The 25,940-nt window shown below is 44.5% G+C and overlaps 1 long non-coding RNA gene across 1 annotated transcript in view; it reads left to right on the top strand.

Moving 5' to 3' along the window:
- Window positions 1-16,302, top strand: part of LOC144827324 (uncharacterized) — a 43,138-nt gene extending 26,836 nt beyond the window's left edge. Inside the window, exons 2-3 of the long non-coding RNA XR_013610138.1 lie at window positions 15,841-15,922; window positions 16,274-16,302. This is a non-coding gene — a long non-coding RNA (uncharacterized LOC144827324). The remainder of the gene's footprint in view (window positions 1-15,840; window positions 15,923-16,273) is intronic.
- Window positions 16,303-25,940: the final 9,638 nt, after the last annotated feature.

Below are 25,940 nucleotides of genomic sequence, written 5' to 3'. Positions count from 1 at the left end.
TCCCGTGATAGACTGCCATGTTGAAAGTTGCGTTAAGCTAAATTTGCGATAGTTATCACACGTTCTAGAGAATATCCTCCACTGCATGATAAAGAATGAGCCTTTAAAACCTCATTTACCACTTCACTTTTTAGGCGGGATGAGCAATTTTAGTTTATTCAAAATAGCTACTGGAAGATCTAAAATTAATGAGCACGGTTTACATGCGGGCTCCCTTTCTCTATCTGCTCATTCCAAATCATTCCATTCTGCCCCCAAATTTGGCCGATCATTAGTTTTACGAATTGTCCTCCACATATCAGGGGGTAATATCAATCCAAAAAATAGATCGATATCAGCTAGCGTCATAACACAGGAACTAATAGCCCCCTCTATTTCTTCATAGAAAGCCGCTGGGTTTTTCCGCGGATCAGGCAATGCATTTTTAAGGGCCATAACATCCGCTCTATTCCAAGGGGTATAGACCCAAGTATAAATAAAATAACCCTTTGCATCAACAGACAGTTTATCATCATCTGTACCTTGACCTTTAGGAGGGACATACAAAGGAGCGGCCTCCCGCATAGGTTTTGCATGAATTACATGACCCTTATCTGATCCGAAGATAGCGGCTTCCTTTTCTACGATTGACGACTGAAGCGCAGTCGGATCCGCTGCCCTTTTCTCCTCCTGCAGTCGTGTTGCGGAGTCTCGTACTTTGATCAGACGGTGAAGAAAATCATCTGTCTCTGTGAGAACAAAAACAGCATTACGCAATCTCTGATAATCATCTGCTACATCTTTAGGTTCTAACTCAAGTGAATATTTCCTAAATCGTTCGATAATTTCTGCAGCCAAATGTTCCAAAAAATATGACCGCTCCTTGTCCAACCACCCCTTCATACCCGCTAAAACATCAAGAGTAGAAGCAGTATTAAGACTAATTTTACGAGCGAGAGATCGTAAATCGGAAGCACGGGGGCAGGGAGCATGGAACGAGTACCCCGCCCTTTGTCCCAATCGTCAGAGGATTCGCCGTCGTCCGCGTCCGGGGCCGTAGGCATTGCATATGGTGGTGGAGAGCGATCTAATAATGAAAAATCATTGGGTAGATTATTAAGGACAGGATAAAGAGGACGCCGAACAAGGAATTGACCATTGATCTGTAAATTACGCTCTCTTTCCTCCCTCTCTTTTTGCACCTGTATTTCCTTATCCTGTAGCTGTAAAGCTTTGACATGGGCAGCCTGCCGTTGCTCTTGGTCAGCCAAGGCCTGCTCATGCTTCATTTGCTCATGCACCGCTTTTTCCCACATACGTACACAATCAAACATATCCTGTCTAGACCTGCGCTGAAACAAACACTGCTCCACATACTGAACCTTTCCTAAATCAAATGACCCATGCATTGGCCAGCGTAAATAAAATAAATAAATCGTAAATCATACGTTCTTATATAGCGCCTTTTCACCGTAAGGTCTCAAGGCGCTTGCTTTGGGAACCCGTCCTGGCCTTTCCCTGCGAGATTACCCCTACTGGGCTTCCCCAAGGTGAAAACCAGGCATCCCATCGTGGTGGGGCCGTAGTGGAGATTAAGCAAGCTATTGTCCAGAGTTGCAGAGTGTGAAACCACGATCCGAGTAGGCACAGAGGCGAGAATTATCGAGTCCGTGGACATTTTGAGCTCAAGACCCTGCCGTGTTGGGGATTGAACCCTGGTCCTGGGTCTGACCTCTGCATCAGGGACTGCCTCCTCTAACCGGTGAGCCACACTTCTCCTCCTCTAACCGGTGAGCCACACTTCTCCTCAGGATCCTTTCTGGTGTAACAATGCCATAATGTACTATACATTATGGGAGGAGGTCCAAATTTAACATACATTCCCCTATTAGGTGTCCCCTCTGGGGGAGCCGGCTGTGATTCATTTAGTCGTAAACTGGTACCACTACAAAAACAACAAATCTTTCGAAATGTGCTGAGAACAGGCATGTCGTATTTCACATACGTTGTGCCTTTCAAACAAATATACGATCAGAGAAATATCTCCACATTACCTGCCTTTGTGAGGTGCACTCCACATATGATACAAAGCATAGATCCAAATGTTAGCTAACGCATACAAATTCAAAAAGCCACAGTAAGTGTCAGTAGACTACCTTACCAATCAAAAGCTTACCGATTATCCCAACCATCCAGATTCCAACTGCCAAGTTCCCGAATCGACCAAACAGTCACTGCACGGCAACCCAATGATCAAGATCTCTGTCGAGTACCGGCGCCGCCTGGAAGGCCAGATCGGAAAGAAAGTGAAAACGCCGTAGATGCCAAGACTCGGGTCTCTTCTGGCAGCGATCGCGTCCATGGCGAGTTTCCAATCCTTCGTCTCGACCAGTCCTTCGGGCATCCGAGTCGCCGATGAGTCCCTATCTTTAGTGCAGAAACATAAACATCAATAGTCTCAGCTGGTTGCTGTTTCTTGTGGAAAAATTTATATCTTGTTATAACTATACATACTTTCGGAGATAAATGATTATCAAAATCTTTTAGAATATCAGAAAATACATTCTCATCACCCCCACTAGTAGTTTTTGTCATTTCATCGTAAACATTTTAAGCCACAAGCACCAATTGAATGTAAAAAGAGTTTTTTCTTCCTCTCTGATAGGACTGTGCTTGACACATTTGCCACACAGACCTATTGATGAGAGCCAAATTATAAAAAATGCAACCTAACAGCTCCTCACTCTAGAAGAATGTAGTATTTTTGACTTTTTTTTGCTGAGGTAAGGTGGTCTTCTGAGGTCGATGAATTGCCCCAGGTTGACCAACCTTGCCCTGCTGAGGGTCCCTGAACAGGCATACACCCACTACTTATCCTTCAGTTTCTTTCCTCAACTGGTAGCGGGCATTGGTCCCTTTCACGTAAACAGCCTATAGGCTATAAAAAGCTAAATGGACAATTACCCCCAGATATTACAGGTGATCTCCAAGCAACCCCCAGTAAGTTGAATGGACAAAAGCATACAACAAATGGTTTTGAGTTGTAGCAGGTGTTGGAGCCCGAGCTTTGAGTCCGTTATCAGTAAATCAGAGGGCAAAGAGGAAAGCTGCGCAAACATGTATTTGTGCAGTAAGGAGAGAATAGAATTCGGCAAGAAAAGGGGGTGTATTAGATAAATTAACGAAGCAGCTCACACCAGCCCTGTTGACTAGTATGTCCTCTCCTCCTGCTCTGTTAAATCTGCCTTGCCTCTTGAGTCTGGAAGTACGCAGAATACGCTGAGAATAGAGTACACTGAGGCTACTATCAGTCCACAACATACCAGCAGTAGTGGAAAGACAGCAATAGTCACAGCTATCAGTGCCCTGGGGTGAGAGTGGCTGATAAGACCCATAAGGACTATCCATTATTTGTGAAAAGTCGCAAACCATCATGGAGAACTTAAATGACCGGTCAGCGGACCAAGGTTCAGGTAAAGAACCAGTAAGCAACCCCGCTGCTAGCACAGCTACCGCTCCTATGATTCATGTAACAGCACGTTTTATTGAGTCAAAAATGGAAATGAGAGTCGCAAAAGTTACAGCTACACCAGGACCTACGAGATTATTTTAAGAAGACACCTCAAAATCCTCAGGAGAAGGAGAATGTAGTCATATGGTTCGAAATCAACAGCAAGTCAATGAAGCTTAGCCATCTAGTTGTAGCCCACTCTAGTTGCACCAGTTCCAGGAGCTCTTTGAAACTATCCTTGCTGAGATTAGAGAATGCAAAAGTTCACAGGCCCAGGAAAATGCCACAGTTCACTTAAGGCTAAATAAAAGTGAAGCTATGGTTCAACATATTCTGGAGTGAATTAAAGAACCTGAGAAGTGAATGTCAGATTTGGAGGACCATTCCTTGAGCTGGGATAGTGACGTTGCTACTCTTGAAAAGAAATTACAGGACTCAAAAATCGATGAAATGGAGAACTATGCAAGACTTTCTAATCTCTGTTTTACGGGGATTCCAGAAGATAATGAATGTTTAAATGGCCAAGCTAACCCGCTGCTATATATGGAAACAATGATTAAAGAACACGTACTCCAGAATCCACCTGAAGATCTGACTATAACAAGGGCAAACGTGGTCCCAGCACAACGTTCAACAGGGGCCAAGTATCCAAGGACAATGATGGTACATTTTACAGATTTTTCGTATAAGAGAAGCCATTCTAAGTAAGGCAATTCATAAAAAGAATATTTTGTTAGCTGGTGGATCAAGAGTGACAGTATTCTCGGATATGTAAGCACTTGCAGCATGACAGCAAAGGGAAATTGTCGGGCTGATTGGCCAGTCTAAGAGTGCAGGAGCATAGGTGTCCATCATCCATCAGTTTAAATTGAAAATGTTATTCAAAGGCCAATTTAATCTACGTGTTACTCTCGAGGAAACTCATGATCTGCTACAAAAAGTGATTCAAGCAAATAAAGGCTAGTGTTAATCAGGGGGTTGGTCCGATGTAAAGAAAATGTGTTATTAAGAGAAGATACGGCTATGGTTTCTGAAGTCTATACTGGTAAAGAGCTCCTGCAATCTGCTACATTGGGACTTTTGTACTTTGGACACTTGACCCTTTCTATTCTTTTATAGTTTTGTATCGTTTTTTAATGTATAGATTTAAAAACAGGGCCATCATGCTATGGGTCTACATCAGGACTTGCTTTTAGTCTGTAATCAAGTTTTTTTTTGCTTTTAATAACACTGTTTCCAAGCATTTAGCATGGTGTATAAGGAGAAGCTGTAGAATGATGGTAAGAACGTATAATACCACCAGATTGCAGCATTTCTATGTCCTCTAACAGCTAACAGTGAATGACCTAGACACGCATCAATGCACTGATTGATCCAGATGGTGGGCAAAAACTTTGAGCTGTCTTTTCTTTTTGCACAAGCACTTTTTCAAACTGTCAGGACTTTGACTCTTGCACTTTATGCACTCTATACACTTTGCACTTTTTAGAGAGCAGCACCTCTTTCTATAGACCCGAATTGGGTCATTGAGCAATGGTTGCACTTCTTTCAGCACTATAAGCTTTTGGATGAACTCCAATCACTTTACACATGGCACTTTTTAGATAGGAGCACTTCTGTTGTTGTCTGGCTGTTATAGCTGAGAGTGAATGGTACCACCAGCTATTGCATTTGAAGAATACTGTTACTTAGTTAACCAGTTAAGCAGTAAAATAGCAAGGTTTAATAGCTTAGGGCCTCAATATGATGGCAGTCGGATGAAATGGGACTGCCCAACTAGCTGTTGGCGTTCCCGCCATAGACATTAGGATGCGACCACCACCATTGCGGTCGCAATGTCTATATTTTGCATTGCGGCAGGCTGCAGCATACTACGCAGGGCAAAAAATAGACATTACACGTATCCCTGTACTATGTGGCAGGCACCATGCGGTGCCTGCCACATGGTGCAGGGATATGAGCCCCACAAAACCCAAAGCTGGGGCCAGGGGAAAAATGGGCCCGCTACCAGCCCCCAATGTACCTTTCCGCCAGCCTTTTCATGCTGGGTAAACCGCCATGAAAAAGCTGGAGAGGATGGACATCATAATCCCTACGTCGGTGCCTGGCTGGCACCGCCAACATTGTAGGAATCGAAGTTCCCTCCGAGGGTCCTGCTGACTCCTCGAGCCTGTCGGATCCATGGCGGTTGGTCTCTCCGACTGCCACCATCCACCCGCCACCCTAATATGGCGGGCGGGAATGAATGTTCATTACGATGACCGTGGGACCACCACCGGTGGGCTGTCGGTGGCAGTCCCACCATCATCGTAATCAGACCCTAAGTCATAAGCCAATGCAGTGATGGGTAGTATCCAGCTGGTGTGGGACAACTATGAGTCACCTTGTTGCACAAGCACTTTTTGTTCCAAACCATGAAGCACTTTATGTCTGTTTCAGCGCTGTCAAAAAGTGATAATTAAACTTTACAGAGGGGGTGGAAGTAAAAGCAAGTGAGCAGGCGCCAGGTCAAGGCGCAATAGTTTTGGGTGGGCTGAGGAGGGAAGATAAGGGTCATTCCCCTCTTTGGATGGGGCTAGGGAGGGGGGCAGGAAGAGGAAGGAAGGTAAGCAGGGGTATACAGATTAAAAAAAAGAGAAAGATGAAATAAGGTTGGGAAGGGGTAAGTTATAAAAGTATGAGGAGAAGTGAGGGGGAATTGCTAAGTGTGGTATTGATGGAAAGTAGGTTTAAGGGTCAATTTCAGGTATCCAACGGTTGGAAGGGTATATCAAAGGCAATAAGGAGGGGGAGTGCATAATCAGTGGTGCTATGTTCAAATTGAGGAAATGGTGCAAAGGATAAAGATAATCTCATGTAATGTAAATGGTCTTTTAAGCATGTAAAAATGGGGCTCCATTAAAATGGCTGGGTCTTTCACTCCTGAGGTATTATTTCTATAGGAAACACATTTTAAGTCTACTACTCCCAAATTGTTATTGTCATGGAAGTTTTCTCAAACATATTTTGCTTTAGCCAAGGTGGCAGCCCGGGGAGTAGGTATCCTGTTTGCAAAGACATTGGACTGGTAGGTGAGGAAGGTGATACAGGATGAGGAAGCAAGATGGATCTGGATTGAGGTTCAAGTTGCTGGGGTCTTTCTTATTTTTTTTTACTATTTTGGTTCAGTTTACGAAGATACTAAAGCCTTAGAGCAGATTTACGATCTGTTAATAAATGCTCAAGGTTCCATAGTTATGGGAGGTGACTTCAATTTTAAACAATATCTAAGATTAGATACTTGGAATAAGACTAAGCAACAACAAAGACCTCAAAATTGATTAAGATTATGAAGCAGCTTCACGCTTAGATTTTTACTTGGTGGATAAGGTCTTACAAAGAGGAGGTTCAGAGACTATTACCAATTCATTCTCAGACCACACTATAGTCTCCGTAGTCATAATAGCACCAAGTCCTCAAAGAAAAGATGCAAGATGACTGTTTGATTAATCTCTATTTATGGACCAAATTTGGATTCAAGAAATACATACATTTCTACAGTTGGTTTTTAAGGATAATATTAATACGGCTCCAAATGTTATGGTGTGCGAAGCTTAGAAGGCCGTTTTCAAGGGTCAGGTTATCTCTTATAAAGCTAGGCTGCATAAGTAAGGGCGCAAAAGATAGAAATTTTACAGAACACAGTAGAACGGGCTAGGAAATAACTTCATTTTGCAATTCCAAGTGACTATGATGATAAGGCACTAAAGCAAGTATTGGCAAGGGCAAAGGCAAAGGAATGATTAAGGATTTTTTTTTATTCTAGAAGATATTACCGGGCATAAGGCCAGCATATTTGTAAACTTTTAGCATGGTCTACAAAAACACAGCAGACCAGTCAAATAATTACACAAATAAGAGACCCTAATACTTCAAGTGTGGTCGAAGATAAAGACAGGATAGCAGAAATATTTCTTTTTCATTTAAAAAAAAAAATGTATGCTGAAGTACAGGTAATAGAGCCACATGATTTAGAAAGGCTACTTCAGTACATACCAGCTACCACAAATCACTAGGGATTATATCATGGCCTTGAGTAAGCCCAAAGAGCCAGCAGAACTGGCTGAAACACTGAAAGTTATGGCTAGTGCTAAGGCTTGTGAGAACAACAGTATTTCAGTGGAAATATATACGGTGTTTTTGACTGATTTCTCCCCATTTTTAATACTTCTGTTTAACCAAATTAGGGATGGGATCCCTATCTCTAAAATATTTAAGGAATCAATTGTGATTAGTATCCTCAAAAAAATAAAGATACAAATGACCCCAATTCATATCGCCCAATAATCTTACTAAACTCAGATTATAAACAGGATTCCTGCCAGGCAGATCAATGGCCACCAATGCGCTATTTTTGGTGCAGGCTATTCATTATTTTGCAGTCAACAAGGACAAGGCTTTTAGTGATGGACTCAGAAAAGGCGTTCGACCTTGGCAGGCCCTATTTATTTTCTTAGGGAAGTTTGGCTTCCCCCCCAACTGACAACAATGTTGAAGGAAGCAAAAATATTTATTAATGTGGAACAGGCAGGAGAGGTTGAGATTAGGCGGGACACCCGTCTAGGATGCCCAGTATCCCTACTCTTGTTCTCTCTCTTCATTGAGCCACTTGCGGTTCAAATCCGTTCTAACACTTAAATTTTAGCCCCTATAATGGGGATGGCAAAAATTAAACTTTTGGCAGATGATATCATCTTATACCTCATGGCCAAAAGTGTAAACACACAGAAAGCACTGAGGGAAATGCAGGCGTTTACAGGCCTATTTGGGTACAAAAGTAAACCAGTTGAAACCAGGGTTGCTCCTGTTCATGCTACGGATGCCCAGCTGCCAGTAGGGTTGCATCACAACTGCCCATAAGGTATTTGGGTTAATGTGTAACAAGCGATGATACGCAACTGTTCCACTTAAACTACGGTAGTACCTTCATAGAGATAAAAAGGGTGATGTACGCTACTGCCTTTGTCATTGGTGGGTCGAGTCACATTAGTCAAAATGTCAATACTCCTCCTGTTTGTATTTTTGTTTCTGAACCTCCCTCTGAGAGTGCCAAATTCGTACTTTAGGGAAGTAGATACAATTATTCATGAATTTATATGGGCAAAAAAACCACCTCTGGTAAAACTTTCCACTCTTCAATTAGACACAAAGTAAGGGGCTAGCATTACCACATTTTCTAGCATATTACCAGGCGGCTTTGGCTAATCAGTCAATACAGTTAGCAACAACACCTTTGAAGTATGATCATTTTCTTTTAAATCATATGCTAACAGAAAGTGCAACTAAGTTGCCTGTTTTACATCGGTCAGCAAAAGTACCCAAGAAAATGAGGCATAAAGTTATAAGGACAATGGTATCCCGCACCCTGTTATTTTTTAAAGCATATAATGTACCGGTATGCCATGCACTTACCTCTCTCCAAGACTGTTCAAACTTGGGTTCTACAGCTTTCTCAAGTGGTCCTGCAGTCCTGGATTGATCTAGGCTTTCTGTAGGTAGGTGATTTTTATAATCCTACTAATTTGTTAACATGGCAATCAATATTGCAGCAATTTGGTAGCCAAACCTAAGCACTATGGTTAAGTTCTTTTCAATTAACCAGTTTCCTTAAAAATAATTACATCACGATTAACGATACATTAAGAACCATGATAAGGTGTATCAACAATAATGAACTGTATGGAATAGGAAACTGGTATTGTTTGTTACGTCAAAGTATGAATAGTGAATGTGTGGAGAAGTTGCTTCCAAAGGTTTTTCAGGATACGGGCTGGAGATTCAATATTAAAGAATGGCAGCTAGTGTGCGAGTTCGGACTCAAAGCCTTAAGAGTGGCCAACTTTAAAAGAATGGCTTTTCTATCCAGATGGTTGGCATATTACACACCGCATAGTCTTCATAAAATCTTTCCATCAACCACAGCTCAATGTTTTCGGTGCAAGACAAATGGGGCAGGTGGATCCGTACATATATTTTTTTCATGCCCTAGCATACATTAATTTTGGGAGGAGGTTTTTATGATTTTTAGTCATTTCATGTCATTAGCTATCCTTCCATCAAATATTTGGTGTTATTTGGCTTTGCACATACGGGGCCCCAGCTAACAAAATATTGGCAGTATTTTATCTGTATTGCATTAACTGTAGCCACTTCCTTAGTACTGCAGAATTGGAAGTCATCAAAGGTGTTGATAATAGGTCAGTGGCTCACTAAGTTGGCCCGGACCTCCCAGTTCGAGGAGACATATGCAAAGAGGGTAGGGGCACTTCACAGATTTGAAGTTACGTGGGCAGAATTTTCTTCTATCTCTCAATGTAAGATATAGATTTTTATAGATACTATATAAAGAGATATGTGCTGCAGGGGATGGCAAACCTTTGCTCTGAGTGCAAGAGGGCAATGCTCCTTGTTAGATCATAGTGTTGATATAACCATATTGTTAGATTTGGGGGAATCTAGTTGGCAGAGGTAGGTACTTTTGACAAATAGGGACCCTTGCCTCTAGTCAGGGTAAGGGGGTACACTCCTAAAATAACCACTGCTCGCCCCCTCGGTAGCTTGGCACAAGCAGACAGGCTTATCTTAGAGGCAGTGTGAACAGCATATGTGAACACATACAGTAATCAAGTGACAACACTACAGATGGACAGCACACAAGTTATATATAAAAAATAAGTATTCTTACATTGATTTAACACAAGACCACAAACTACAAAAATCCACAATACTGTGCTTAAAATGGTAGGTTTAGCTTAGTTCTCTTTAGTTCTTAAAATGCGACACTTTGAGTCAATGTACCTTCAGATGCGACACGCAGGGCAACGAAAGTGTTGCAAGATAGAAATGCGGTCGAGATCCGGTGCAAAGAAATAAAGACGTCAAGTTCTTCCTGATGCGACACGCTTCTCCGATGTTGTGAGAAGATGCGACAATTGCAGCGGAGGCACCCTTGTTCAGTGATGCAACGGCAACAGCTCTGACAGCAGCACGCTTCTCCGTGGATGCGAGGCACTTCTTGTGATGCGCCGACATCCTTACTCAGTGATGCGACGGAAGCGGCTGCAACATGCTACTTCCTCATTGAGACGCTTCTCTTGATGCAATGCAATGCATCAGCTACAGCAGCGACATCCACGATGCGACGGCAGAATATGTGACGGCAAAACGCTACTTCGGGGTTGCGGGCCGTTTCTTGAGATGCGGTGCAATGAGTCAGCTACAGTGGCGACATCAACAATGCGATGGAAGCGGCTGCGACAGCGACACGCTTCTCCCTCTTGAGTCGCGCTTCCAGCTCCTTGCGACACGCAGTCCCTCAGAAGGCTCAAAACAGCAGCAGGCACTTCCAAAGAACTCTGGGGAGCTGGGGGTTGAAGTCTGTTGTCCATGAGACTTCAGCATGAGGCAAGTTCTTTTCTCAAGCCCTTGGAGATCCTTCACAAGTTGAATAAAGTGCACACAAAGTCCTTTCTCCTTTCTTTGGCTGTCAGGCAAGCACTGCAGGCCAATCCTCCAAGCAGCACTTCAGCTTAGGGATAGTCTCTCCTCAGTTTCTTCAGGTTCCTCTCCTCAGCAAAGGTTTCTTCTTGTAGTCCAAAAGTGATCCAAATTCTTGGGATCAGGGCCCCAATGCTTATACCCCAAGATCCTTTGTCCTCTGAGGGCAGAGGGTCCGTTGTCCAGTCCAAACCAGTTCTGGAGCACTCTGTTTACATGACTCCTTCTTTCCTTTCACAGGGCAGGGCAGAAACATCAGACGCCCCACAGGAGGTGGAGCCAGCATTGTGGAGGAAAGGCACAGCCCTGGAGCACTCTGTTGACATGACTCCTTCTCTCCTTTCACAGTGCAGGGCAGAGACATCAGACGCACCACAGGAGGTGGAGCCAGCATTGTGGAGGGAAGGTACAGCCCTATTCAGGTCCCAGGCTCAACTCCTCCCTCCCATCTCGATGCAGATCTCTCTATTCACCACTGGGCTGACTCACCCTGTCTCCTGAAATCCCCCAGCCCTGTCATTCAAACTCCAGACAAGGAATACATAACCTGGCAGAGGCAGGCTTGGATAGTTAAACAAGAAAATACCTGCTTTCTAAAATGGTATTTTCAAACACAGGATGTTAAAACCAACTTCACTAAAAGATGTATTTTATCAGGCTTACTAGCACACTAAACTCGACTTTCTACCATTTTCCCTGAGTCAGTTAGGATTATAAAATATAATAATCTAACTACCCATTCTGGCCTATGGAGAGCAGGTAGCCTTGCAGTAGTGAAAAACGAAAATGGCTGTAATTCACTATTATGACATGCCACACACACCAGGGTATGTCCTACCTTATACTTGCAATGCACCCTGCCCTTGGGCCTACCATAGGGGTGTCTGATATGAAGAAAAGGGAAGGGTTAGGTACTGGCAAGTGGGTGCACTTGCCCATCAGCATAGCAGTACCTGACTGCACACAGGCTCTGCAATGGCAGGCCTTAGACACACTTTTACAGGCTGCTTCTGTGGGTGGCACAACCAGTGCTGCAAGCCCACTAGCAGCATTTGGATTTACAAGCCCTGGGCACACTCGGTGCACTGTACTAGGGTCTGACAAGTAAACCAAATAAGCCAATCATGGAATCACTAATCCATACGTCAATTTACCACTTTAGCACTGATCAGCAGTGATAAAGTGCCCAGAGTCATAAAACAGCCAACACCAGGTCAGGAAAAATAGAGGAGGGAGACAAAAATTTCAGGGATGACCCTGCAAAAAAGGGTCAAGTCTAACACATATTTATTGTCGACAATGTTATGCTATTAGAAAAAGGTACGGATATTGCTGGTATATGGAATAGGTGTTTTTATGGTATTTGTAATTGGGTTAATTGGATGACTATGTCTCTTTTAGCTTCCCTATACTTGATTATCTATTCATAATGTATGAATTTATTGTTTTGCCTGTTTCTCTCTTGCTCGAAAAAATAAAGTTTTTAAAAAGAAGGCCTTAATCGTTGACTTTTCAGAGTATTGGCCCATCCCACACACAGGACCATATTGAAATGTGATTTGTCACAGAGAACAAAACTAATTCTGTGCTGTTTTATAAGATGCTACATTCAACACTTCTGCCATTTCTGAGCACTGTGAATAACTAATATAATGGCACTCAATTTCCCAGCCCCAGAAACGTAAGACAGAATCGGACACATTAAGGGGAAAATTCTAATGGATGCTCTTGGCCTGAGTAGTCGCTTCAGTGTTCAGGCATAATCTCTCTTTAAGTTTCACTAAAACTCGGGCATATTAAATTGTGCTGATGTTTTTTTATTTGAGACATGTTGACATTTACCCACAGTTTGGCTTGACTGGGAATGATTTAGTAACTCAAAGCTTGGCCAGTTGTCAGAAATGGGAAAGTTAAGCTTGAGGGAGTTACTGGTAGAGGCCACTATGATGAAGAACCGGTTTAAGAAGATTTAAATCATTGGCTCCTAAAGGGAGATGCACCATAGCTGCAATAAAAGGCTTCTTAACACATTGCTATTGACTGTGAAATGCCAAATGGACTACCTGCTTACTGTGACCACTGTCTTGAAGTGGATCTCAAGAGCATCTAAGCGCTACATTCCAATACAGGTGTCATCGCTCAACAAAGGTTCGCAGAATCAGCGAGCTCTTCGGTATGGAGCTTAAAACGATGCAACATTTTCCTTTTAATTGTCTGAAGTTAATAATAAATGAAAGGTATAGATTTGCTAACTCTATTATATGTAGGATAGACAGTAATTTAGCAAGAGATCACATGCTAGCTATTACAGCATCGCAGTCCCAATGCAACTTTTCTAGATTTCATGAAATTGTTTGAATTGACTAAATCATTGTTTTCGAGCCAAACAAACTTTATTGAAATTAATTGACTTGCAAAAACCTTTACAAAGTCGCCGCTCGAATCCTTCATCTTCACCAAGCTGCTGTCAGTGCAGTGAAACTGAATGCCTGCTGCCAAAACATGTATATTCGCAGTGGATTATAACTGAACAGCTTGAAAGCTTATATTTAATTGTTACTTCTTCCTACTTTAATGGTACCCTATTTATTCACTTCAGAAAGACGTACGTTTGAGCTACATATGCCTCGATTTGAATCTGAGATTTGCGTGCTACAGGAGGACGTCTGCAGCAGTTATACTTAACTACAGAACTATCGCAAAGACAGTCACAGAAAGAGCCCAAACACATATCCCTTTTATAAGGATTTTATAAAGTAATGTTTTGCCTGCCATTAGGCCTCTCCCAGAGATAAAGAAAGATCATATACTAATCAAAAAATTTGCACTGGGTAATTGATAAACCCTGTCCCCAAGTGTCATCAACTTACTCCACGTCATTCATATGAATGTAGTTTCTTCTGTACCATTGTTTCAGTGATGGGCAGCCCAACTTAGAGGCCATATTTGTTAAAGTACAGTAGCACAAAGGACATTTTACTTGTTTATTTGCTCCACAATAGCGCTCTTTTCAACTTCAGCTTTGAATTTTTATTTACATTTTCCCCAAAAATATTATAGAATGTGTGACGCAGCTTCCTGGTGATTTTTGTGATGTGTAGAGGGTAAGCTTGTGTTTTTCAAACAAATCAAATTTCTGACTAATATAGCATATTCTCGTGCCCGACTGATGAAGGTTTGCAATCATGTGTGTAAATTGGATGGTAACATGCTGACTTAAGGAAACTTTGTTGATCAGGCCCAAGAATGTGCACTATGACTCAGATATTTGACTAGAGAATAAATGTAGAAAAGAAATTAGGAAGAAGTAAGGGCCATGCTCAAAAGGGTTTCTGATTGTTGTGATTTCTGTGTATTGATTGATACATTTTAAAACTGGGGGGTATATTCACAAGAGCGTGTGATAACTACCGCAAGAGTAGCGTAATGCAACTTTCACCATCGCAGCCTATCGTGAGAAAATAACCCAGTGGCAACGTGGAATTCACAACACTGCACCCCTTCTCTTGAGCAATCTTTATCTTCCCTGGAGGGACTCTGGCTGGCCCTCCACGGGCCCATATAGTGTGGTGTATTCAGCAGTGCCCTGTACCACTCCAGCTGAGGAAAAGCACTGATGTGCAATAAACATCCAGGAAGGCACTGCTGTGTCATGTCTTTCATCATTCATGTATTTATGTGTGGATGAATGTAGGGACAGTGATTTCCCTTGAGTCAATGATGCTCATCCTGTGGGATGCCAGTCAGAGGGTGCTACATGTCAAATTGGGTCACGGGTCCCGTGGACACCACAACAGGGACACACTCACCAGCCACTTTCTTGTCCGGATATGGACTGAACAACGCCCATTGCCCACAAGTCATTTCTGCAAGCCAGCCCTGTTCCGGCGTATGGCAGGCCAGACCACTCCGCTCATGCTCCGGGGGGGGCCTCATTGCTACCCATTACAGACGTACTCGCTGTTGGTGTGCAGGTCATTGATCTAGTTGTCAGCATGTCACAGCCACTCCCTGAGGGCAGGTTTGCACGCACACCACATCCAACCAGCACAGGTGTCACAGGCCATGTGACCCTGCAAATATAAGGGGCCGACAACGTCACATACCCCTCTGCCGCTGGGGACTGGATGACGGACCCGAGGTATTGAGGCCGGCACGGCCCTACTGCCACGCGGCGCTGACTGGTGTTGGACAGGGTTTGTGGCAGATGCTGCATTGCGGCCGGCACAGGCACCCCGCCATGGGATGGTGACTCATGTTGCACTGAGTCATTGGCACCTTGAGCTGCTGAGCGGGTTTGCAGCCTGCGATGATGGCCCGTCCTGGAGGTCCGGACTGCTCAGGATTTGTGTGCCTTGCTGGCCCGCAGTGTAGGCTGTGCCAGTGGCCTGCGTGGGCCTACTGCCACGTGGCCCCGCTTCCGGGGTCACAGAGTTAGTGGCACCTATTGGGCTGAGCAGCTGTGCAGGCTGCAATGTTGCTCTGTGCCCCGGTATGTCATATGCCATTGTGTGATCAAGTCCCAGCACCAGATGTGTGACCTGGTGGCCTGCGTAATGTGGATGCATGGTGTGGAAGGTGCCATGTCTGTGGGCCCCGGGCTTGTGGCTGCAGCGACACGTGGTGGGACCTGCAGTCTACACACAGGTGGCGGAAGGTCAGCAGTGTCGCCCGGGTGTGCCTGGGCGGGCATGCTCTGATGGGTGGCGGGAGGGCCTGGGATGCCTCTGGCTGTGTGTGCATGGGCGGGCGGACGATGTTGTCTTGTGCAAGTGTGTGAACTGTGCCAATTATGTCCCTGGACTCTGTTTCAGATGACGGCTCTGTCTCAGATGTGTGACCTGGTGTGCTGCTATATGTACCGGCAAGTGGTTGGAGACACACCGGTGGCAGCAGGTGAGCTGTGCAGCCTGGGTGTGCTGGGTCGGCTCCCTCTCTCTCCCCCACACTTCTTCTCTCTCTCTCTCTCCCCCCTCTCTTCTTCTCTCTCTCTCTCCCCCTCTCTTCTCTCTCTCTCTCACACCCCCTCTCTTCTTCTTTCTCTCTCTCTCTCTTCTTCTCACTCTCTCCCCTTCTCTTCTTCTCTCTTTCTCTCCCTCTCTTCTTCTCTCTCTCTCTCTCTCCCCATCTCTTCTTCTTCTTCTCTCCCTCTCTCTCCCCCTCTCTTCTTCTCTATCTCTCCTTTGCTCTCTCTCTGTCCTTTGATGTGCGCCGGACACACCTTCTCATCATGTTTTTGTCTTGCAGGCTGTGACCTACGGATTGTTTTGAGGGGAGCCACCATGTGTCTTCATTTAATTTCTGTATTGTTTCAGTAAAGTTTCATTGTTTGCTTCGAAAGTGAATGTGTGATGCTCATTTCTGTGATGACCATTACATGTAATGGGGTGACCCTGTAACCCTCAGAACCTGGGTGGGTAATAGAACTATTAATAATGGTTCTGTAGGAACGAAATACACAATGATAGAGTATTTCTTATTGCATTACTTAGTGAATCCGTCCCTGCACGGGTACCAGGATAGTGGTATCTATGTACACAAAGCACACTGACCACAAAAGAAATAAAGTTTTAGTCATATATTTCCATCATATCTGAATCATGTTAAAAACATTATTTATGCTGTCCAACAGAATCACATAAAACATATACACTACATTGATGTTGTGAAGTAATGTTATACATTTAAAAACCAACATACATTGATGTCAAATCACACGGTTCTTTAGCAAGGTCAACTATAATTGCAATAAACCAATAGGTACATCAATTAATTCTTAGGTCCTAGTGGGTTTTTGTTTAGTTGATTCATGGAAAGAAGGAATGCGTCGACGTTTCGACCCTGGGGCAGTGATGCGCTGGTTGTGTGCATCAAGGGCGGGTCTTCATCAGGACTGTACAATGGTGGAACAGCCTTCAATGAACCACGGCTCCTCTTGGAAACCTGGTCCTGTATGATTAGAGTTGCTGGTCAGCCGACTCAGTCAACACGATTGTCCTTCGACCTCTGTGGTGGTTAATCTACCAGCTCGTGAAGATGAAAAGGGTATGGTTTCCTTGATTTAGAAAACTGGTGCCAGCATCAGTCTCCTTCTGAGCAGGTCACGCGAATGCATTCGCGTGATCTGCTCAGAAGGAGACTCTTCAACCCAACCCTCTTCAACGTCTACATGAGCCCCCTCGCAGCCATCGCACGCCAACACAACCTCAACATCATCTCCTACGCCGACGACACTCAGCTGATCCTCTCCCTCACCAACGACCCCGCCACCGCCAGAACCAGCCTACACGAAGGGATGAAAGACGTCGCCGAGTGGATGAAGAACAGCCGCCTGAAACTGAACTCAGAACAGACGGAAGTCTTCATCCTGGGATCATCGCCCTCCGCCTGGGACGACTCCTGGTGGCCCCCTGCCCTGGGCACCATTCCCAAGCCAACGGACCATGCACGCAACCTGGGCTTCATCCTGGACTCCTCCCTCTCGATGACCAGACAAGTCAACGCCGTCTCCTCATCATGCTTCAACACCCTGCGCATGCTCCGTAAGATCTTCCGATGGATCCCCACCGAGACCAGGAAGACCGTCACCCAGGCACTCGTCACCAGCCGACTGGACTACGGGAACACCCTCTACGCCGGAACCACAGCCAAACTGCAGAAAAGACTCCAACGCATCCAGAACGCCTCCGCACGACTCGTCCTGGACATCCCCCGACAAAGCCACATCTCCGGCCACCTGAGAGACCTGCACTGGCTCCCCATCAGCAAGAGGATCACGTTCAGGCTCCTCACCCACGCACACAAGGCTCTCCACGACCTGGGCCCCAAGCACCTCAATGACCGCCTGACCTTCTACACACCCACCCGCCAGCTACGATCGACCAGCCTCGCCCTCGCCGCCGTACCACGCATCCGCAGAGCCACCGCCGGAGGAAGATCCTTCTCCTACCTGGCAGCCAAGACTTGGAACTCCCTCCCCATCCACCTTCGGCTGACCCAGGACCATCTCTCCTTCAGGAAGCAACTCAAGACCTGGCTGTTCGAGCAGTAACGGACCCCTCTCCCCCCAGCGCCTTGAGACCCTTCCGGGTGAGTAGCGCACTATTCAAATGCTATGATTGATTGATTGATTGATTGACCTTGCTAAAGAACCGTGTGATTTGACATCAATATATGTTGGTTTTTAAATGTATAACAATCCTGCACAAAGTCTATGTAGTGTATATGTTTTATGTGATTCTGTTGGACAGCATAAATAATGTTTTTAACATGATTCAGATATGATGGAAATATATGACTAAAACTTTATTTCTTTTGTGGTCAGTGTGCTTTGTGTGTATAGATACCACTATCCCGGTACCCGTGCAGGGACGGATTCACTAAGTAATGCAATAAGAAATACTATATCATTGTGTATTTCGTTCCTACAGAACGATTATTAATAGTTCCATTTCTGTGAGGACACATGCATGTCACCAGTTGTGACTGTGAGACATCAGGCGGATTATTTCGTACATGTTTAGGTGTAGCTGATGTGGCATGTCTTAACCGGGGTGTTGTCCTGGGGGTGGTGGCGGGTGCTGTTGTGGCCCTCTTGGTTGTCTGGCCTGCATAATCAGTTGCTCTATGGCATCTGTTGCCCTTCCAATGACGCCCTGGGCTGTGCTCCCTTTTGTGGTGCTAGCTGCCGTCTGACTTTACACCAGGTCAGAGCAGATGTAAAATTCCTGCTGCTGACATGCCTTATCACGTGTTTTGTGTTCTTATCGCTACTCTGTCTGGTCATTGAGAATGTTGAGGTGAGGTGTTGTCGCTGATTTTTGCACGGGAACGCCTACTCTGCATTTCATTAGCAATAGGTGCGGGGGTCCTCTGTGGCGATGTTTTGTGTGGCTGCTATCGTGGGAAAAGAGGTGCTGTGGGCTGTTAGCACCTGCTTGTGAATGGTGGGGTAAATCTATCACGACTTTGGCTGAAATAAAGTGCAGTTAATTCAGCAATAGATCCTTGTGAATATGCCCCTTGGTGATTTAGAGAAAGAATTCTCTTTAATGTAATTTGTGAAACCGCCCATTAGGGGGCTGCAGGTTGGGAAATCACCCGATTGTCTGGTACTTATGAAATATGTTCAGAATTATAACATTGAGTAATCTGTCTATAATATGTGGGGTTGTTCTGCAGGAAATACAATCAAAACCCACTGAAGGGCTGTAGGCTGAGCCTGTATATTTTGAATATGTGGACGGAACACGAGTTTGGACTGCCAAATTAAAATAATCCAGGAATGGGACTAAATGAATGATATACAACAAGATTTGTGAATCACACTGTTTAGTTTTCTCGCTTACTAGAGTGATTGCGTGAATAGGAAAGGGAATTTCAAATTGTACATGAACTATGAATTCCAGAAAACTATGGAATTGAAATGGGAGAAAGACTATATATAATAATTGAAACGAAAAATGTACTTGAATTGTGATCAAAACCCTGGGTAAAAGGTATTGTGTGTGTTTGTTTGTCTGCAGCACAGATTAAATGGGTTTAAAACGTGTTATTCATACAACCTGGAGTACCACCTATTTGTGCTGGCAGAACAGAACAGGAGTGCTTCCTGTAAGAGGAAGACATCTCACTGAATGGTTGTGCATCCCAACAACTTGGAAATCAATCCAGGTGAATGTATATGTAAATAAACACACACAACATGAGTAACTATGGGGCTAGAATTAACAGAAAAAATGCTTACACACTTACCTGTGAAGTAAAGGACTCCCAATTTTCAGTATTGCGATGTAATGGTACTCCCAAATTAATGCCCACAATAAAATGGCTCCCAAAGTAATAGCTATGTTGGGCGAGCCACGGAAAGCTCGAACCAGGCTCGCACCTGAATCCTGGCTCTGGCAGCGCTGGAGGTCCTGTCGGAACTTCAAGCCCATAACCAGCCAAGCTTACAAGTAGCTTCTGCCTGCCACTGTCCATCTATCCAGGATGTGGCGTAATGCCCAGAGTTGCTGACTTTGGAACTGGTGAACCAGGTTCGAGTCTTGGAGACAGCTAAACACCTGAAATTCTTGGGAAATCACGTAATCTCCCTGTGCCTTAAAAAAATAAACATTACCTTGTGTAATGTAATTGGTTCTCATGAAAAGCACTCCAATACCTTCAGTCGAGCTTACATTATCTAAAAACCAAGCCTTAACATAAAGAAGAAAACTAGATACACATTTAGTAGTTGAGTTGTACAAAGTGAAGCCAGAAAGCCTGGAAAATCACAGCTTACCTGCTTAAATTGTGAAATTTAAGGCAAATATTTTATTACACCAAAACACCATTTTCTTCATTAATGCTTAGGAAAGCACTTTCAAATATGTAATTTCAGAATACTAGTTGTAGAAAACCTATTGTGTTATATTTGATAGACTGCAACTGTCTTGCCTCTCAGTCCACAAATGGTTCATGTTTCAAAACTATCCCATTTAATAGGTACTTGTCAGTGCAGTCCTATAATGTAACATACTAATGTCAAAGCTTTCACGTGTTAAAGAAATACACTTTTGGAATTTTGAAGAGACTTTATCATATTTTAAGTGATGTTTGTTGTATTATTTGCAAAGCAAAAATGTTCAAGACTCAGCTCATGCACAGGTTTTAAGTGGCAAGCCAGCCCTTGGCTAGGCCTAGGCTCTGTTCACACTGAAAATGTGTTAGCTCGCCCACCTGTAGTAATCACCCATTATATAAAAACTTGCATTCATCAAAAAAGACATGATTCAGGCAACACAGTGTGAGCCTGGTACTGGCAAAACACTGGAACACTCAATTGTGGCTTCTGCTATTTCTGTCTCAATGCCAATCGGTTTTGTCTTCAAGATCTCTATTTACAAACTGTTTTCTTTGAGGAATTGATGTTGAAAGAGGATGATTATTGAATCGTATCAGTGCCTGCATTCATTTGTGAATGTAGTTGTAAAACCTAAGTATGGTTTTCTGAGTTTGAATTAAATAGCTCCATCTATAATGTAGTTATTGGTTCACTTCACGCTCCCTCCCGCACAACCGTACCATACTCTGAAGTCTTATGTGTTCATTAACAGACTGAGTAGTTATTTCATGCGTGATCTTGCTCCCCTCATTCTCTTGTTCCATTTTACACTTATCATCTATTCCCACTCCTCTTGGTTCTTTACATTTTATAGTGGATCATTAATATAAAGGATGTGGGGTAAGGAAAGGGAATTAAAAAGAAAAAGAACCTCTTTCTGGTGAATGATCCCATTGTGATACTATTTAATACAAGAAAAAATATAGTCAAAGCTGAATTGTAGAAATGTTGAATGTGATCAGTGATTCAAAATGTATTCATTTGGTTATGCACCCAGGACTTGCTTGAGAGGAGACTACAGCAGTAGATCAAACTACTGACTCAATTGCTTGCTTACCTAACCCAGGGGGCTTTTGTGTGCTTGTTGAACAAAATAATCTAAATGTGCAGAATGGTCTGGATATTTGGAAACATAGGTCTCTTCTAGGATACCTCTTTTCTGGTGGATTTGGTGAGATGATTATCCAGCTAGAAGCCTCTATTTTGCATCTATTGGAAACTGGGCCACTGGTTGAGGGGGGTGAACCCCTACTCATTCGGAAGCCATAATGTCTGTCAAGGTGAAGTCACAAGCAAACTCCAAATTAATCTGTACTTAATCTTCTGGAAGATGGCACTAATCAGTCAGACTTAACTGAGAGGCAATATGTATTTATGCAAAACTTCAAACATTAAAAATTTGAAAACACAACATTAGAAAACTCCCATATCAATTTAGAAAAACAGAGTTATATTAAAATAAAAACTGCAAAAACCCAAGCAATAGAACCGGAGATATACAGTTTCAAAGTTTTAAGCAGAAACAGTGCCTAAAGGCACTAAGTGCCAATTGTGGTAATCTGGTTGTGCCAGACCCGGTCAAAGTCAGAAGTGTAGGCCGAACGCGATGGAGCACGGGACAGCCATAGGGATCTGCTGACCAACAAATAAAAGTGCATTAAATTATGGTTTTGGAGCAATGCATTGCACATTGGGAGTCCCAAGGTGCTGCAGTGGGGATGCGATGTCCTGCATGGAAATCTGCATGCAGCAGCAGTGGGTGCGGGCTGTGATGTGAAGTCCTGCTTTGGTGATGCGTCACGCAGCGGTTCCGATAGGGAGTCTTCAGATGCTATGCATTGCATGGCATCAGTTCTGATTGGACCACAGAAGTACTGGCAGAGTACCTTTAGGACCACTTCAAAGGGACCAGGACTGCAGTGGCACCACTTGGGAGGACATGACTCACAACTGGCAGAGTCCAGGTGCCTGGTTTAAGGATGTTGGAGCTTGTTCTGTCTCTAAGGCTCTGACCAGGAAGCCAGTCAGCTGGCCCTTGTAATCACTCTGGTAGTCTTGGGATCAAGATGCAGGTCCAGTACTTCATTTAGGCAGCAGAACGACAGGCAACAGGGTAGCAGGGCAACAGAGGAACAGTCCTTCTTGCAGAGAGTCACAGCAGTCTTCTGAGACTTCCATAGGTTCAGCGGCATATTGAAGAGATGGGTCTGAGGTTTCAATATTCTTTCTGGTGCCCACTTTGAATTATGAGAAGGGTCTAGGGAATTCCATTTGAGGTCCCTTGAAGTTCCTTGCCTACCGTGTCCAGAATCCAAACTGGCACATCATAAATGCAGTGGTGAGAAGTCCTTTGTGTGAAGGCAGGGCACAGTCAACTCAGTTGCAAGTGGGGCTTTGTGGAGCTCCACCCCCATCCTGTCCCTTGATGGCCTATCAAGGCACACCTAATCCCTCTTCATCCAGTCATGTGGCCCAGGAACAGGCTGCAAGCACCATATAGTTAGTTCAGGAAAATGACAACTTTCTAAAAATGTAATTTCCAAAATGTAACTTAAAATCCGACTTTACCATTAAAGAGGTTTTTTAATTACATTTTCTCAGACACCAAATATGATATTCCTATCTGCACCCCAGTGAAGGGTTATATTGCAGGAAATGTACAAAATTAGCATGCTGTCGAAAATATGAAACATGAAAATATCACACAACATCAAGTCCAAGCATAAACCACACAGCTGTTCGTGGCTAAAACCCAGCTTAGGCCCAACTCCTACAATGACACGGGCTGGTGAAAGGTTCACTCAAGAATGTAGAGGAATAAGAAACTTGAAAGGGATTTCAGTTAAAGGCCAACTCACGTCTACCATGCTTGAAAGCATTTACATCAGCACAGAAGTACCTCAGCACACACCATGCCTTCAAACAGATTGTGGCCTGATTAGACAATGGGTTCCTAATCGAGTTAGCCCAGAGTACCAAGGTGTTTGATAAAAAATTGGGAGCACGGAAGAAACTAGGGCCTTCATTACAACCACCATCAACAGGCTGTCGGTGGCGGTCCGCCCGCCATCTAGGGCATCAGTCTGACCGCTGCCTTACAGTGCAGCTGGTCAGACTGCAGAGGTGGGGGCAAGGACCGCCGAATCAGACAGAATCAAAGAATCCATTTGAATTACAGTTGATTTCCCAATCCCAGCACTGGGGGTGGTGCCTGCGCAGGCACTGCTGTAGGGATTAGGATATCCCTTTCTGAATGCCTGTTCCTGGCAACCCCCCACCATGAATAGGCAGCCAGAAAGGGACTGTGGGGCCACTAGCAGGGCCTCCGTCACCCCTCAGCTGTAGCTATGTGGCCAGGGGAGCAAACATTCCTGGACCGCGTGCCAGGCACCGTATGGTGTCCGATACACGGTTCATGGATATTTAAAAACATTCCTTTTTCAATTGCAACTTGTGCTGTAGCCCTTTTCTGGGTTGCAGCGCAAGCCGCAATTGAAAAAAAGGGATGTTTCTGACCTCCTACACGGCAGTCACATCCCAATCTGGCGGACGGGACTGCAACTCTTGTCAGCAGTTGCTGCTCCTGAGGGGCACGGGAGGGGCAGGGTGGTGGGTAGTAAACCATGGAATATGGCTGAATGGAGGTAAGTACATAAATAAATAACAAAATGAATTACATTGCGCATGCTGCAGCGCCATTTGGTGTTGCAGCGTGCGCAATGTAATTTGTTTTATTTATTCATGTAGGTACTTACCTCCGTCCCGCCGTATTCCATGGTTTACTACCTCCACCCTGCCCCTCCGCTACCCCGCAGCACTCCAACCATGAGCCATTACTGCTTGTCGGACGGTCCCAATCCTGCAACAATGGCGTTGAGACACTCGTCCGACAGCCATCATAATGATCCCCTAAGTTCTGAGGACACAAATGTCTCAGGTACACAATGCGGCCAGCTCACACTTCAAGTAAATTGCATCCACCATGAATCACACACATTCATGGGCCAAAGAATACTCTGCCATAAAGCATTGTCAGAAGTACAATGAAGATGGTGTAATGGTTTTGTTCTTGGAATTCAGGATTATCAGGTCACATGTCTTTGAGTGTTTTTCCAACCTAAATCTGTAACTTGCAAGTCAACTATTATTTACTATGTGTCATAAAGTATTGTATTAATTTGTTTAAAAAGGCCTGTCTGTGAACAGGCATCAAGAAAAACCCCACGGATAGGCTGAGCAGGACTGAGGTGCAATCCGTTGGGTTTTTCTCCCACTGTCTTTGCATTGCCACGAAGAGTCTGTGTGTCACTTATTAAATGTAATAATTTAATCCAATGTTATCCTTTGGGGAGGTAAGCCTTGCAGAAGTGAGTATTGAATGTAACAGTTTTTCACTACCGGGACTTGTAAAACTTAAAAGTATATGTCCAACTTTTTAACTACCCTGCCCTATGGCTGTTTAGGGCCTACCCTAAAGGTGACGAATCCATACTAATATTATAAACAGAGAGTCCAAACCTTTGAGGCGGGTAATCTCAGTAACCACAGCACCAATCACAACACCCAATACAGCGTTGGAAAGGGCAGTTGCAGCAGGAGGACATAGGCTATGCAGACAGACACCATATATATATATTTTTTTATGCAGAGTTTTATATAGCGCAAACTTGACCCGAACTGAATCAGGTATCAGAGCGCTTTACATAGCACCAGTTATGTTACATGAGGACACACATTCATTTTCGTTAGGCACGGGGAGATTAATTGATTTGCCCAGAATCACTGGATGTTTGGAGTCGTTACCAAGACTCAAACCCAGATCCCCAGGTCCGAGGTTGAGCGCCTTAGCCGTTAGGCCAACTCCTTTATACATTTAAAAGGTAAAAGAACCGTGCCAGCAAAGTAGTCCCTTGTGGGCATGTCTGCGTTGTGCTGTGGGTGTGGGCTGGGGGCGTGACTAACGCTGGGGGCGTGTGGTATGGCCATCACATCGTGGGCTGTGGGCGTGTGCTGGGGGCGTGTGTCCGCCCTTCATGCCATGTGAGTCGTACATACAAGTGCCAATTACGTTGCTGCGCAGCATCAAGGGGCACGCTGGAGGCGTGACACGCTGGGGGCGTGAGAAACGCTGGGGGCTTGTGTCCAGCCTTCATGCCATATGAACGCAATTGCGCTGAATCAAGCGGCATGCTGGGGGTGTGAGAAATGCCGGGGGGGGTGTGCTACGTTCCGCCCTTCATGCCATGTGGGTCGTACATTAATCAGAATATCATCTGCTGTGGCCGTTTGCTGGGGGCGTGACAAACGCGTTCACCTGGAGGCCCGGTAAGTAACGTTACTGCAGCCTCTCCTGCTCGCTGTTACTGAACTCTCTCATTCAACGAAATTACACGCGCCTGCTACCATCAACCAGGGCTCTATCCGGGCTCAGGCGGCGGATCAGTACACTAATTACACGCGCCTGATAACATCAACCAGGGCTGCAGCTGGGCCTCAAGTGGGGGAACACGCGCCTGCTAACATCAAACA

Source organism: Lissotriton helveticus, chromosome 4_1, assembly GCF_964261635.1.
Source record: "Lissotriton helveticus chromosome 4_1, aLisHel1.1, whole genome shotgun sequence".
NCBI lineage: Eukaryota > Metazoa > Chordata > Amphibia > Caudata > Salamandridae > Lissotriton > Lissotriton helveticus.
Note: the sequence above shows the minus strand (reverse complement) of the source record. Positions and strands in the feature narration are given on the sequence as shown.